We start from the raw sequence: 15,829 nt of genomic DNA, 5'->3' as shown, positions 1-15,829 counted from the left end.
AACCCTTTGTTTGGGTATACATATATTGTTCTTTGTAAAGCCAATGCCAACCCCTGTGATACGTTTTAATTCCTGAGTTTGTGCTTCTCCAGACCAAACGCTCTTAAAATTACTGCCTACTAGTATGGATGACATGTGATTCCTATACCTTGTAACCCGTATTCTCTTATGTAACATTTTCTATAGACTGATTGACACATGTATGATTCTTTGTCTTTGTATAATGTCTGTGTGATGTAAAGTGGTCCGACAACCTGCACTGGTATGTGCAGTGCTATAAAACAAATGAAATACACATGAAAGAGACGCTACAGAGAGATTGGCGGATGGTAGTGAGGGAATCCATGGAGAAGAAGGTAACTGGGGGCGTTTGAAAAGATTTGTGCACCAGGCGCCACCAGCGCTAAAGCCTGCTCTCCTGTCAAAGTTTCCAAAGTTAGCCGACAACAGATATTATTTCTTACAGTATCCAGACCACAATTCTACGAAGTGTCTCAAGGTTAAGTAATGATGCTCACAATAGCATCCAGAAAAGCATCACTTCTGGCCAATGTATGGCAGACATAAGGGAGGGAGAGGTGTGGCGCTGTGGCCAGGGTGACTGATGCTGGAATCTGGGGATCTTCGATCCCCGGCACCGGCGGCAGATTAGCCCAGCACCATGTGACTCTGGGCAATAGCTTGCTTAATCTTCCCGACGGCCCCCAGCGTCTGGAGACCCTTACGGGTGATTGTTCGCGCTTTACAAATGTGGATTATTATTATAAGGAGTGTGTGCTAATTCTGTACATTGTTTCATCCTTTTTTGAAGAAAGCAATTCACAACTTCAGTTACCCTACATTGCAGTCCAACATAAAAAAATAGCAATAGATTTTCCATGGCCATGATATTATTATTATTACTATTAAATACTACATAGCACAAAATGTTAAACAAGAAAGCATACTGGCACTTAGCTATCTGAATCCAGCCCAGACATATACAAACAACTAATGATTGTAAAGCCAAGTTTCCAAGGCTTTCCTGAAAGCATAGGGGTTGCCGATGGAGCGGAGCGAGCTCAAATGCTGTTCCAAAGACTGGCTGCCTGTACAGAGGGTTCTCTGCCACCAATCCAGGGCTTCCTAAATTTGGAAACCTTCAGTAAAGTTGGCATAGTTGAGCATAGCGACCTAGGCAGAATGTAATGTTGTAATCTTTGTTGAAGTGTAAAATTACAGTATGATGAAAGTATGAGCACTAGGCAAAGTGTTTTAAACAGAATTCACTTGGCTGCATGAAATGGGAATCCAGAGCCACTGAGGTGGAAGAGTGACGAGGCAGAGAAAGAACCGGTTTTGCAGCCAACGCCTCTATACGATGCAGGTGCTGAATAAGAGCACCTACAAAAAAGGCATTACCACAGTCTAATCTGCTCAGAATAATGCTTTACACCACAAAGGGGCAAACGCAAGTTGGTAACAAAGGTAAAGGTTTAGTAAGTAAATGTACATGTATTTATATAGCGCAAATCACCGACCCGGTATCTAAGCGCTTGCTTAGGGAACCCGTCCTGGTATTCCCCTGTGAGATACCCCGGCAGAGTATCCACAAGGTGAAAGCCAGGCATCCCGCCGCAAGGGGCCGTAGTAGAGATTAAGCAAGCTATTGCCCAGAGTCGCAGAGTGTGACCCCGTGAGTCGAGTAGGCACCGAAGCGAGAATTGTCGAGTCCGTGGAATTTTTGAGCCCGAGACCCGCCGAGGCAGGGAATCGAACACCGGTCCACGGCCGATCTCAGCTTCCGGGCCTGCCGCCTCTAACCACTGAGCCACGCTTCTCCACTAAGTGTCCTCATTAGACCAAACTAAAGTAAATAGAGGAAATTCTATTAATTTGACTCAAACGAGATAAATCATTATCCATATAGGCTCCCAAAGTTTGGACAGTCATCGATGTAATCAGAGTTGAGTTGTGCTCACGCGGCCGAAAGTACCCTGCAAAGGGCACAAAGTAGATCCAGAGAAGCAGTTAATGATAATAAACTTATCCCCATTACATTTTTGAGTTAACACTGAGCCACAGCGAGATTTCACGCTTACAGTCCTATACCCCACCGTAATGGGATACAGATATACACAAAGGGTTGTGTTAGGTGCTACCTTGAAGTAATGCCTCTGTGGTACAACACTGCTACCACCATTTTACCAGCTGTTAGACCTATTTTCTCATGCAGTTAAATCTTTAAACAAATCCTTGTTCAGCAATGTATGCTCTTCATTTCCTGGATGAAGGTGTCAATGCAGGTGTCTGCTGTAAGTTAGACCAGTTTGTGTGGGTATTTACCACTAGTGAACGGTTTCACAAGACTCCAGGACTCTGATTGCCATGAAGAGTCGTTATCCAGGGATTTATTTTCTACACAGATCTCTCCAGGAGCTGCAATCTTATTTAGCCCGTTAGTTGTTCTCCGGATGACATTTTGTTTATGACTCAAGAAGAACTTGAAACCCTGTGATATCCTCATAAGAGCATTACAGTATGTGCAGCAACAGCAGAAATAGATGTGCCAGTCTGAGAATTGGCTGCCCAGAATATGACTAATATTCTGTTGACTTAAAAAGAACATTAAGAAAAAGGAGAGTAGCTAAGAGGGCACAATTCATGTTATTACTATTGCAGGCTTATAATAAATTATCCTGGAGCGTGAAAAAGGTTGTCAGTGACGTGATGTATGCAGTCACACAGATCTATTCAACACAATACTGGAATGGTATAGCCTTAAAAAGCGGAATAACCCCAGCACCCTTATTATCCAGAAGGAGACTTTAACCCTCGGTCAGCGAAGTCACCTGATCTTTCTACTGGAACAGCAGATAAAAAACAGTGATCTGTAAATCACTTTTGCTAGGTGTTTGTCTGAAAAACATTGGTGGACCTCACCCATTCCATTAAGATTTCTCAAAATCCCTAACTGAGGCAAAGTCTCAGCAAGTGCGAATGACGACGAAGAAGACCAATTCCTTGCTTGAAATGGAAAATATAGAGCGGCAGAAAGTGGCTAATCATGTATTCTTTTTTGTCCTCTAGAGTAATGTAAGTATTCTGTTCTGTACGGATTTGGTATGGTGCTCAGAAATCAACTTTTGATATAGATTAGATCTCAAAAGTTGGCCCTTGAGGGATGTATCCAGGCCAGATTTTTAGTATATCCCCATTTAGATAAATGTGGTTATCTTGATAATCTGAGATGCATCCGGCCCTCCAGGACTGACTTTGACAAACCATGACATAGATCCATTTGCAAGGGTGAATGATCTGTTGAAGGCCATGGCCTGTCCAGTCACATTTTGACTTTTGACTTTGATGTTGGAGTTGACTACATGCTACTTGTTGATCCCTGTCAGAAAATCAACATCAAGAAAACCCTTAGAAGCATGTTTCAGTTTTGAGTAGTCTTGTTTTTAGTGTCCAGATATCTTCTGTAACTATTCAAAGCATGGTGGATTGGCTCTTACCACCCCATCAGTGGTGATGATCATCATTGCATGGTATTGCTTATCAATCTGCTTTAGAGGACCATCTAAACCATCTCACAGCAGTCAGCAACCTTCTAAGTAAACAGACAAATTACCTAATGGAATGTGACGGCTCAGAAATCATCTCACTATATACAGCCCAAACAGAAGCCATCCACTTTTTGCTACACAAACAAGATAAAGTTCAAGCTGTAATTACTATTTGCAATCCAATAATCTCACCTTATTCAGCTCAAACAGGATAAAGTGCCCTTTACCTAAACAGGATAACATGCAGGGCATTTTCTCCTAGGCAAAGAAAGAATTATTTCCAACATAATTTGAAAAGTCTGCGCAAGAAATTAATATATGCAGATTAAATTGCCAAATACTTCCTTAATTACTATTTCTTTGTATTTTCTAGTGACTGATCATTCCTAATGCTCTGTATTTTCACCCATATTGATACCACCGTTAGGTCTTTTATTGATTCATGCACTTTCTAGTAAGTTCGCTTTTGGTGGGTCATGAGAAGAGGTTTCTCTTGGGCAACATCAACATCCTCTTGAGGTTATAAGCTTTGCCCTTTACTCCTCTACTGATGGAACAGATAAGTGAGACATTGTTGTAGCAGGTTGTGTTTAGATGGCCATGAGGGTGGTGACCCTGCTTTACTGTTGTATGTCATTTTGTTGATTGCCACTATATCAGTAGGCACTACATCCCCACACCTATATCATGTGATATTGTCTGTCTCTAAGTCAATCTTACCATTTTAATTAACTGTTACCTTTCTCTGAACACTATTGTGTGCTTTTAACAAGTTAATGCCCCACAATATAGTGGTGGCCATGTGGTCCTCCACAAAGTAGTTGACAATCTAGTAGGGATGTACTTTCTGCAGGGTACCCGTGATGCAGACCGTTGCCTCATGGTAAAGATGGGTTAATTATTTTATATATATTTTATTATTTGAAAAGAACAATAACACAGCTGATTTAAATTACATGTATCCTTGAGGTGGTGGCGAGAAGCCAATAGAATCTCCTCCCCATTTCTTTCTCAACTGTTCTTTTAAGTACAGCCTCGAGAAACTCCAGGCAAAAAAATCAGTATTATTGTTTTGAAGAGTTGAAAAATTTTTATTGTTAAAAAATGTATATTCTGTGCAGCACCGCAGAGTTAGGTTAACAGGTATCCCCAGCCACCCTGGGAGCATAAAGCTAAAGCACACAAGCACAGACCACAAATATATATGTTCCATACATAAGGGTCCAATGGAGATCATGTGGTAACACTAAGTGAAAGAGGCTTTAAAAGTTCAGACACTGAAATTGTGTCATTGTGCACATTCTGTTTTTTTGTCATTTTTATTAATGATTCGAACAGCAATAACACAATAAGTAACATTTGTAATGTTGTATACATTAAAAGTATTACAATTAGGACAGAAAAAAACATATGTAATGAAAGTATACTTTTGTCATTTCATATATTAAAAAATATAAAGAAAGAAAACATTAGAGGAGGAAGCAAAAAAGAAAAGGAGATAAAGAAGAAGCAAGAAGGAGAAAAGAAGATGGGGAAAGCAAATTAAGATAGTGATGAGAGTGAGGAAAGGAAGATACTAAAGGGCAACCTACGGATATCAGATTTAATCTTCTGATGTAAGGTTAATGAAGATAGAGTATGTATTCTATTTTCATCACCTATGAAATTCCACTGTGTTATAACAGTTAATTTTAGAAAGACCTTTCAACATGAAAGTATACCTTTAAAAGCAAGAGCAATAAAAAGTTCAAGCAATAAAGGTTTAGGAGATAAATGGTCAAAATTAAGGGACAGCAAAACTAAGAAGACATTTGCAAATGAAGCATTATTTTAAATTGAAAAATCTGTGAACTTTTAGATCAAATAGACTTAAAAAAGATGAGAACAATTGTATAACATATGCGCCAAAGAACCATTATATTTAGAACAAGACCAGCATAAAGGAGAGGCAGATGAGTTAAATTTAGAAACACATTCTGGAGCTAAAAGAGCTTTTTAAATGTTTTAAATTAAACAAATGGATTGTGTGATATGAGCAGCTTTAGAGGTGTTAAATATCTTAAGCCAAATTTTGTCCTAGAATTGTGCTGAAAATGAGATAGATAAATCAGTTTCCCACGGCAACTCATGAGAACTTTTGGATATAATAATAATAGAGGATAATAGTGTCTTATATATAACAGTTGCTTTGGGTCATGCAAAACTGTATTCATGGGGGTGACAGGTACAGGTGTAAGTGAAGCAGGATTGATAGGATTTATGGACAAAAAGCAATTGGAGAGAGATGGAAATCAGCCTATGTTCCTTCAAAAAGGAGTCAGGCACTTGATGATGTAATTGTAAGTATTCAAAAGGTACAATAGAGTTATTTTTCAGAAGTTGATGAACAAAAATAATACCCTACTCCTTCCAATGCTTAAAATAAAAAGGTCGATTATTGAACTTAAGAAACGTATTATATCAATTTATAATATATCAAACTGAGGAATGCAAAAAGCATTGTTGAGAATTAAGGTAGCGGATTGTTTGGAGTCAATGTTGTGAATATTTCAAAAAAGGGTTTTTGGCTATGAAAGAATAGTTGAACATATGGATAATATTTTTAAATGAAAATCTATTTAATAAATGTTCAAAAGTAATCCAACGTGGAATAGGGTGACCTTGAAAACTGCTAATCATGGCATAAAATTGGTGAATTAAAAAAGAGGAGTAGTAAAGCTTAAAGCCTGGAAATCGCGCACCACCTTCACATTTTGGGTGCTTTTTATAGTGCACATTCAGCCTTCAAACTGAAGAAAAAAGTTACGTTTCGGAGCTAGCTGAGCAAGCTTTTAGAAAAGTTCTTGTCTGCAATGCGATGCATGCGAACAAGGCTGTGTGCAGCAGATGCTGAACAACGTGGTATCATGGTTGAATGTTGGGCAAGAAAAATGGCTGCTGCCATTACAGTACAATACGAAAAAGAGCAGACCAGGTCTGGGGATACTGTCACCACACAGTATCCCCAGACCTGGTCTGCTCTTTTTCGTATTGTATATTGATATAAGGGGTATGAGCAGACAGGTCGGTAAAGATTCCCCTGGACCCTCCACACACCTGTTATGTTTGTATATGCTGCCATTACAGTTACACTAAGGCAATATTTTTATATTCCACACCACCGTCAGGGTGTTTGTAGTGGTTTCCCATCCACAACACAACATTTAGCCTCACCCAGGACAATTTTTAAAGCATGAACAACTCCTCTGTGGACAAGACTGCACCAATTGTTTCTGGACTACACATGCTTGGAAAATCAGTGCCAACATCCATAGTCCAAACAAGCACACTCAACGTCTTCTGATATCTCTAATTCCCTGGATGACCACTGCCTCAGCTTCTGAGCGTGAGACAGTGTTGATGCCTCATTGGTTCCCATACTTGCTGGACAGAGAAATCACCACTGACCACTCATGATGAGGTGTCCTTAGAATTGCTCCTGAAATACCATTCACTGAGATAATGCCTGGCAGAGGCATTACACCTTTGGATGGTTTAGTATATCCTACTTTTCATGAAAAATGTACCCTGCATCTATATTAACCTACATATTAAAATTCCCCACCCAAGTCAATAGAAAATTTAGAATTGGGCCGAGGCAGGTTTCATGCCCGAGTTTAGATTACAAATGTTGCCAATTTTGTACAAATCTGAAATGTTTCTTATGCCCATTTTCAGGAACAACCTGATTAAATGTGCTTCCAGAATGCCCTATCTGCATATACTTCCCATTCAGACGTCACTGGAATTGTGTTGTAATTTTGATTCATAGGAGCTTCCCTGATATGGAATGACTGCTGGGAATCCTCTGCTGGTTGGACTTGGAATGGGGCACAAAGCAGGAGTATGTAAGAGAACATTGAGGAGGGTCAAGAAAGGTTTCCATAAGTGTTTTTCTACACGTAAGGAAACAAATGCAGAAGATATATTGTTGAAAACGCCAAAAGCAGGAACATTAAATTGAGGAGGGCTAATATGAAGCACGGTATCCATGGCAGACGCACAACGAGCTCTAGATTGCATTACAAGTTGCACTGCCTGGATTGAAGTGAGTATATTTATAAATACTGGCCACAGTCAGTGTATGATGTTCCTAAGCAACCAGAACTCTCATGGTAAATCACAATAAACAGAAATCGCGAAGAAAGATTTTCTGTTTAATATCATTCGAATAGCAGCAGGGCTGAGGCAGTCCCTTGAAAACAAGTGACTCACTGTTAACCTAGGGAGAGGAATCAGAATTGGCTGGGTGTTGGCTAGTGGGGCTACTGGTGAATGATGTCACAAAAGATCACAACCCCCACCTGACATCATCAAACAAATATTCTAGAATGCCTATTGTTGGTGATTGTTAGAAAATCAGCCCCGGATAAAGAGATCCCAGTATAGAAATAAAGTGGAACAGCGACCAAGCCTGGCCGGTTGCTGCTCGACCGGCCCTGGGAGCTGAGCGGTTGAAGGGGGGTGGAGGGGTGGTGCTTGCGAGAAGCACCGCTCCCGCTTTTATTATAGGGGGTCGATATTGCAGCACTGCTGCAAAACCAGCCCCCTGTGACAAATGCAAGCCCTGTGAGCACCAAACCGGCACCACCCCTCCGACTCACCGGGGAAATGCCCGGTGCCCGCTACGACCAGTCCAGCACTGTGCATGGGTCCTTTAATGACTGCTAAAATGTGATGAAATGCTGATGGTTTGGAAAAGTGGTACCATACCACAGAATTCCCAAATCTGGATTAATTGAATAAGGTACCCTGAAATTTCACTCATGAATGAGTCCTAGAGAGAGAGCGAGAGACTGTGGGGTGGGGGGTGTATGCAAATATAATGAAAATGGTGGGTGTTCACAAACATTCAGGGCCTGATTAGGAGTTGCTCGTTATATTCTGCCCTGTGTGTAAACGCTTGGTGACACAGGGGTGAGAATTACGAGTTACAGGGTATTTAACGCATCCGATAAATATTGGACACGTTAAATACCCCAAGCTTTGGTAAATTTCAGCAGCTCAAACCTGCTGAAATGTAACAGGGGAAATGTGTACCGTATTTACCGTACCATGTGGATTTTGGTGTGCCTAAACAACAAAATCCGCATGTTAATCCCCAATAACTCGTTGCTATTTATCACACCAGATAAATAACGAACCCCAGGGCAGGGCTTTAAGTGGGCCGGGTATCACCGGGTCTCACCACCAGCATTTTTTAAAGGGGGCCTCGAAACGGGTCTCTATCGGGCACTGTTTTGTGCCCTGGCACAGGCAGTCTGGTTTTTTCCAGACTGCAATGACAGTGGGCACATGGGTGTGCGCGTGCTCACACTGCTCACTGCTCATTAGTGGAGACGTTATGGCATGACGTAATGCTAAATGAGCGTTGTAGGGGAAAGAAAATCCTTGCTTCTTGCGTCTCCCATGTGTCTGCTTTTTTAAACACAGGACTCCGAGCGCTGTTGCGAGTGAGGGGGCTCTATTGAATAGCACCCACTGCAAATTTGCACTTCTCTTTTTGAAACTCAGGAGCAATAACATTGTTGTGGTGTCACCAGGGCCTTTAGTGTACGTTTTTTCAATATTATATACAACAAGCCATTGTTGCTGCTTATTTATCTTATGCAACTAACAACCATTGACAAAGCCAATAGTCCTGACTTGTTGTAGGTAGGATGTTACTTGTTGTATCATATATTTGGATGCAATGACAAAAACAGCAAAATACAAGTCGGGCAGCACATTATGCCAAGCACAGATATTTAGCTTATGTGTTTTAAGCCACGCTCTTAATTACATTGGCCACGCCTCTTTGAGAGACCCCCCAGTTTTTTCATCCCACTTAAAGCCTTGCCCCAGGGTATGCTTTCTTACCAGGTGCGATAAATAGCACTTTTACTTGTAATCAGGCCTTAGTCTTTCTTTCACACATATTGGCAAATTTCTGAACAAACAGCTCAAAACCATGGCATAAATGATACAGGAAGTGCATGACAGTGCACCAAAGTGGTCTATTTCCATAATGGTTGCAAGGAGTGGGAACACTTTTCATTGAAAACATGTTCAATTAAAAGGAACAAATGTTTTTTTTTAAATGTCACTAGGCATAGATTTAAAATTACAAAATAGAGCGACTTAAAATATCTTTTCTTTGTTTGCTTTTCGTGGAAGGAGATTTCCTTGAACAGTCATAGAGTCCTCTCCTTATTCCCTGTGAATACGTGGTGCACTTTACATCGCTTGTCTTGAAATCTATATCAGGGATTGATTTAGAAGCGCCGGGAAGTGAGTGAAAGAGCAGAACAGCCCATATTTATATTTATTTTATGAGAGTGCTGGGGAAGAGAGGACTTCACGTGTAACTGTTCTGCAATGTTAAGTAAAACAACAAGGAATAAAGCTATTTCCGACATTTCACACATATCAACATGCAGAAGATCTAAATTTGCTGTCATGGGTGTACGACAGCAAAGTTACAAAAAGTAGGCTTTGCTGCCTTCTTGTCGTTGTTTCAAAACATGAAACATCACAACGGCATGCTTACAGTAAACTGGAATGATTACAGTACACTGGAATGCTTAAGGTAACCTGGCAATCTCATGATGATGTAAGATTTATTAGAATATTGAGTAGTACATATTCTATTCATCTAGGTATGATGCCTTTAACTTGGAAAAAGCCAAGGGTGGTAATACACGTATTATATGGAGGAATGGCTAATCTTTTAATAAATTGGCCTATATCATTTCTTGTAGTTGTGCGTTCTGGCGTCAGAGCGCGCTTGCAGCACAAAAAAAATAATACGTCTCTACTTGCATGTAATAACTTGCACATGCTCGTCTTTCGCTGCTGACTTAACAACTCCTTCAGTGACCTCACCGGCAGGAGTTGAGAGCCTTGTACACATTTTGTTGTTCCTCAGGTGGGCATCCTTCTGCTTCATGGCTATGGCTCTCCTAGCTATGAGCAGGGCTAAGTCTCTGAATCGATTGACCCCTGCCTCCATTCTACACAAGTCCTCCCTCCCCGTGACAGCTACGGTGCCCGTCCTCATGATGGTGAGGTTCTTTTCCCCACATCTATATGAAATCCACCATCTGCACCTCTCCCACATCATCTCTTTCCTCTTCAGCGATGTCTTTTCACTCTCTTTCTACATGTACTTCCTTTCATATCCTCCGTCCCCACACATAACCTACTATCACCCACTGACAGGCGCTCTGAGAAACTCTCACTGCCTTTATTCACAGCTCCAGAGCTCTCAGTCATGCCTGGTCTTAAACACCCATCCATAACCTGAGCTGAACCAGGCACCTGGCAGCGGCTCAGTTCATTCACCGCACAAGAATCATATGTGCCAACAAAAAACAAGTACAGAAATACTGGAAAAAGTCAATATTCATAGTAAATCCAAGATGGAGTAAAACATGCGAAATTTTAATTGGGTTGCATTGCTGACATAACCTTCTGGGGGTTTCTCAATCAATCAATCATGATTTATAAAATGTGGCAAATCATCAATGAAGGTCTGAAGACGCTGGAGTTGCTTTCTGCTTCAAAAAGGCAGGTCTTGAGTCCTTTATTGTATTCCGGGGGCGACAGGGCAGTCCGAAGGTGGAGGGGATGATCAATCCAGGCATTGGCCGCCAGGTGGGAGAAGGCGCGTACTCCACTCTTGGCTCGGCGGATCCGGGGGGTTTCTGCGCGAGGGAGAGGCGGATCAAAGGTGTCTGATGATTGGCGGAAGGTCATTTGTTTATTGATGTATGCTGGTCCTTCATTGTGTAGGGCTTTGGATGCGTGGGTCAATATTTTGAACTGGCATCTTTTCTGGATTGGGAGACAATTTAGCTTCTTGAGGAGCGGAGTGATGTGGATTCGTCTGGGGAGGTCGAGGATGAGTCTTGCCTTTGCGTTTTGTATTACCTGTGGTCTCTTCAGGAGGTGTGTGGTGGTTCCTAAGTGGAGAGTGTTCCCATACTTCAGCATGCTGGTGACAAGGGCCTGAGTGACAGTCCTTCTGATGTTGACTGGGAGCCTTGTAAAGTCAAATAGATCTCCCTTTGGGGTTCAATTTAAGATGTGTCCACTCAAACTGGCATTCATTACAATCCTCGACAGTCCATATTCAACCAACCAGAAATCAGTACCATTTGAATGAAATGTATCAAACATTCAAAATGGCATGTATCAGTTACACATCATGATTGAAGATCAAATGACAGTAATAAATTATACCAAAATGCAATGCCTATCTCATATAAAGCCTCACAGTTGTCAGATAGTTAAAAACATCACAAAATAAAACAAAAATCACATTTATGTCAATACATTTATTAAGAAAACATACATCACAACACAGAGAGAACAGACAGAAGACGTCAACATTAGTCTTTACACAGTACTAATCTATTGAAATCAATATTCTAGATGGCTGATACTTGAAATTATCATGGCTTGCTGCACACAGATGTTTATCGGATTTAATTTCAAACTATACTTCGATGCATTTTAGTGGTAAACGCAAAATTTGACCACCTTCCTCAGGGCTCAACAATATCTCCCACAGTGATACATATACACAGACAACACCTATATTACGAGTCTTTATGCCACAGGTCCGTTTACTTACTTGACAAACAGATCCCAAGTGTATGTTGAACAGTCAGTGGAGGAGGACCCCCACGGTGTGCCAAAGCAAAGATACTGGGGGCTGTGGTCTCTTCAATAAATCCTTTCCAGCATGGGCGTAACACAGGCCACCGCATCCCCCGCAGTGCGGGGGGCCTAGGGGCTGCAGGGGGGGCCCCTCAGCACTGTACTCACGCCAGAGAACGCCAGATTAAATCCGGAGCGGGGCCCCTCTGTGTACCTTGCAGGGGGGCCCATACGACTTTCGTAACGCCACTGAATCATTTTCACTTTCAACCTTTTCTTCAACCATTGCTCAAGTTATTCCCCGGTTTCACCCTGGGTTGTGTTAATAATTGCCCAAACCTCTAAGACAGCTTTGTGCGTAGCTGGTGTCCACACGTGAGTAGGAATCACATGAAAATCTTTTGGCGCATTCGTAGGGTGTGGAAGCATGTAGATGAGACTGCGTTTATTGTTTTTTGCATAGATAACTTGCTGTCCATGATGATGCTGAGGTGGCGGACGTGGTCTATGGAGGCGGGGACGGGTCGAGTTTAGCAGGCCACCAGGCATCATTCCATGGCAAGGTGGTATTTCCAAAGATGGGGACTTCCATCTTGTCAGTGTTAAGCTTGTGACAGTTGTCCTTCATCTATTTGGCGACGTTCATCATCTGTGGAAGTTGGCTCTGGTGGTGGAGGGGTCTACAGTCGTTGAGAAATCAGTCAGTATTATTGCCTATAAAGTTAAGGACATGAATTAGAGCTGCCAAGTTTCCCAGGTCCATGCATGATTGCGTGATGTACTACTCCAGTTTATTTATTTAGTATTTTTTTATTATAGTACATATTGTCCTGTTTTATAATGAAATAAACAGTACTTCCAGTCCAAAAATAAAAACAATAAAAAACCTGGACTGGAGCCGTACATCACACATGGACTTGGGAAACTTGGCAGGGCTCATTAATATTGTGCCCGATATGGCCCCATTTCAACATCAAGTTTTAGTTCCTACCCACCTATAGCCAGGGGTGAAGGTCAAGGCTGAAATGCATCAGTAGAAATGTGTGGGTCCCTGTTCTTGAAAAGGTCTTACAATTAAACAGGGGAGCAAGAAAAATAGGCGCCTGCAACGTCGATTCAAGGGAGAAACCAGTCCACATTTTCTATACCGAAAGAGGCCAACTGAAGGCACTTGTAAAATGATAATGTAGAATTGAAAATGTACAAAAAATTCATGAAAATGAAAACCATTAAAACAAGCAGTTTGGCATATTATCGTAGAAGCCCCATGGTAACTAAAACAAGTAGGCAGTAATCACTCTCACTTACAGTAATACATATGCTAATAACGTCTACTTTATATAGTGCTCCATATTGCACATCTTTTGTTGCTAAGCACTTTAAATAGATGTTACTATAATTCAGTTTATGCTACTAAATTTAGAGGAGCGTTTGAACTAGATCCATGTTGGTGCGTATGGCAATGGGCATCATTGCTTGCAACCGACGTCTTGGCATGAAGGACTTTCCAATAGTCCTATTTTAGCCGGCAGTGCTCTCCATGCTTGAACTTGTTGGTTCATTCTTAAAATGGAGAAAGTACAAGTTAAAAGTCCCAGAAACCAAAGGGCTCAATTAGCAAACTGCATTTTGTAGTATGTAAAGTACGGTACATAAAGTAGTACCACAATAGTAATACTCATTTACTACAAAATATGATTCACAAGCTTACTGCCGGAGCCTTCCACCTCTTTGCTTGTCCTATCTCTTCTTTTTGGATGTCTCGGCCATGATAAAATGATGGCAGAGATCTCAGCTCACCTAGGGACAGTCGTAATAGTAAATGTGGGAGGGACCAGGGGGCGTGGTTGGAAAACTGGGAATACTTATTACCAAATGGGAGGGGTTTAGGGAGATTTAAGAGGGAGTTGGAGGGACATTTAATACAAAACACACTCTCTATACCAAGAGGAGCCAGGAACTCTTTTGATATAGGTCCATCACACATGCTCCTAATATTAGTAAGATATCTAACAGGGGGTGTGTGCAGCTCCTCAGACTCAAGAAAAGGTGTCTTTATGTTTCAGCTCGAGGAGAGAGCTCCAAGAGGAGCAAGTGTCCTCACACACCCCAGAGGGTGTCATGATTCATCATTTGGCTAACTCCTTTTCGGGCTGGCGCTGCAAACCCGACGGGCACCTACGAGGGGGCTCTTTGCCGAAGATGTTTTGACAGCCGTTTGATGAAGTGGGGGTGTGTGGGTTTGGCTCTAACCCCTCAGTTAAGGGGATGGAGACATGTACGTTTACACCAAGCTATAGATCCCTACTAGCAAATGGTGCATAGTACAAAAATGGAGACATACCTTTATGTAAGAGTAAATATACACATGTGTACTTAACGTTGTGAATCACAAGCAAAGTGCTTTGGGGAAAATGCCTGATTGACTGAAGATAGCAATAATCTCATGGGAGTAGTCCAGAGATGTGTGGAATTTTTCAAAAGAGAGGTTATGCCTTTCCTGCTACGGATGAACCAGGTGGTGGTGATGGTGAAGGGGATTCTCCATCTACAACCAGGTTGTTACTGTAATCTTTTTACTGACGGAAATACCCCCACCCAGAGTGGGTAAAATCAACCAAATACTGTTTCTCATAGTTTACAAATCAAGATTGTAAGAAATTGGGTTACTTGTTGGGTGAAACCTTACTCAAGCAGCAAACACATTCCTTGTCAAGCAAACCCCAAATGAACCTGAGCTTAACCCTCTGGTGGCTTGGCACAGAGCATTCAGTCTTAACTTAAACATAATGTGTAAAGTATTTAAGCAGCACTTCAGATATCAATAAAGTGAATACCCAACACAAGACAAATCCCAGACCGATTTAGGAAAATAGAGTAAAATGTAAAATAATTTGCATGCAAAAGGACAAAAGTCCAACTAATAGTATGAGAGGTATGCAATTGTTTACAATTCAAGTGAACTTAGCATCAAAAAGCAGAAAGCACCACTCGCGGCTATCTGGTCGTGCGAGACTGGATGCAAGTCACACGTTTAGGCCGACTGCGCTGTAGCGTGGACCGCATACCGGGACTAGGAGTTACTTTAAGAGTCCAGCGCAAGGAGTTCTGTTCGAAGTGGAAGGGGCCACGAAGAGCAAAGAGGAGCCAAAAGTCCTTGCCAGAGCTTCTCATTGGAGGTCCCCATGAGCTTGTGCGGCCTTTAGCGCGAAGTACTGGGCAGCATTGGCGGTTACTGTAGCACAAAGAGTTGGCTTCGCCAGAAATTTGCGTTGGTGGGTGGCTTAGCAGTCAAGATCTTGGCACAAGTGGGTCCATTTGTGTTGCAGAAGAACGCTACAACCTCAGGGGTGCTCAGCTGAGGCCACACCAAGGGTCCAGGACCTTATTAGCATCACTTGAGGGCCAAGAACTCACTCCAGCAGAGTCCTGAAGTGCTCAGGCAGGTCCAGTTGCAGGTCCAGGCACCAGGCCAGCTGGGCAGCTACAGGGAGCCTATGAAGCTGGTTATGTCCCTGTAGCTCAGAAAAGGAGGTCAGATGGCTGACCCTTGGAGTGCCTAGGATGAAGGGTGCAGGTCCAATCTTATTTCTCTGGAT

Source organism: Lissotriton helveticus, chromosome 4_1 (assembly GCF_964261635.1).
Source record: "Lissotriton helveticus chromosome 4_1, aLisHel1.1, whole genome shotgun sequence".
Lineage (NCBI taxonomy): Eukaryota > Metazoa > Chordata > Amphibia > Caudata > Salamandridae > Lissotriton > Lissotriton helveticus.
The sequence above is the reverse complement of the archived record's forward strand: the minus strand, read 5'-3'. Positions refer to the sequence as shown.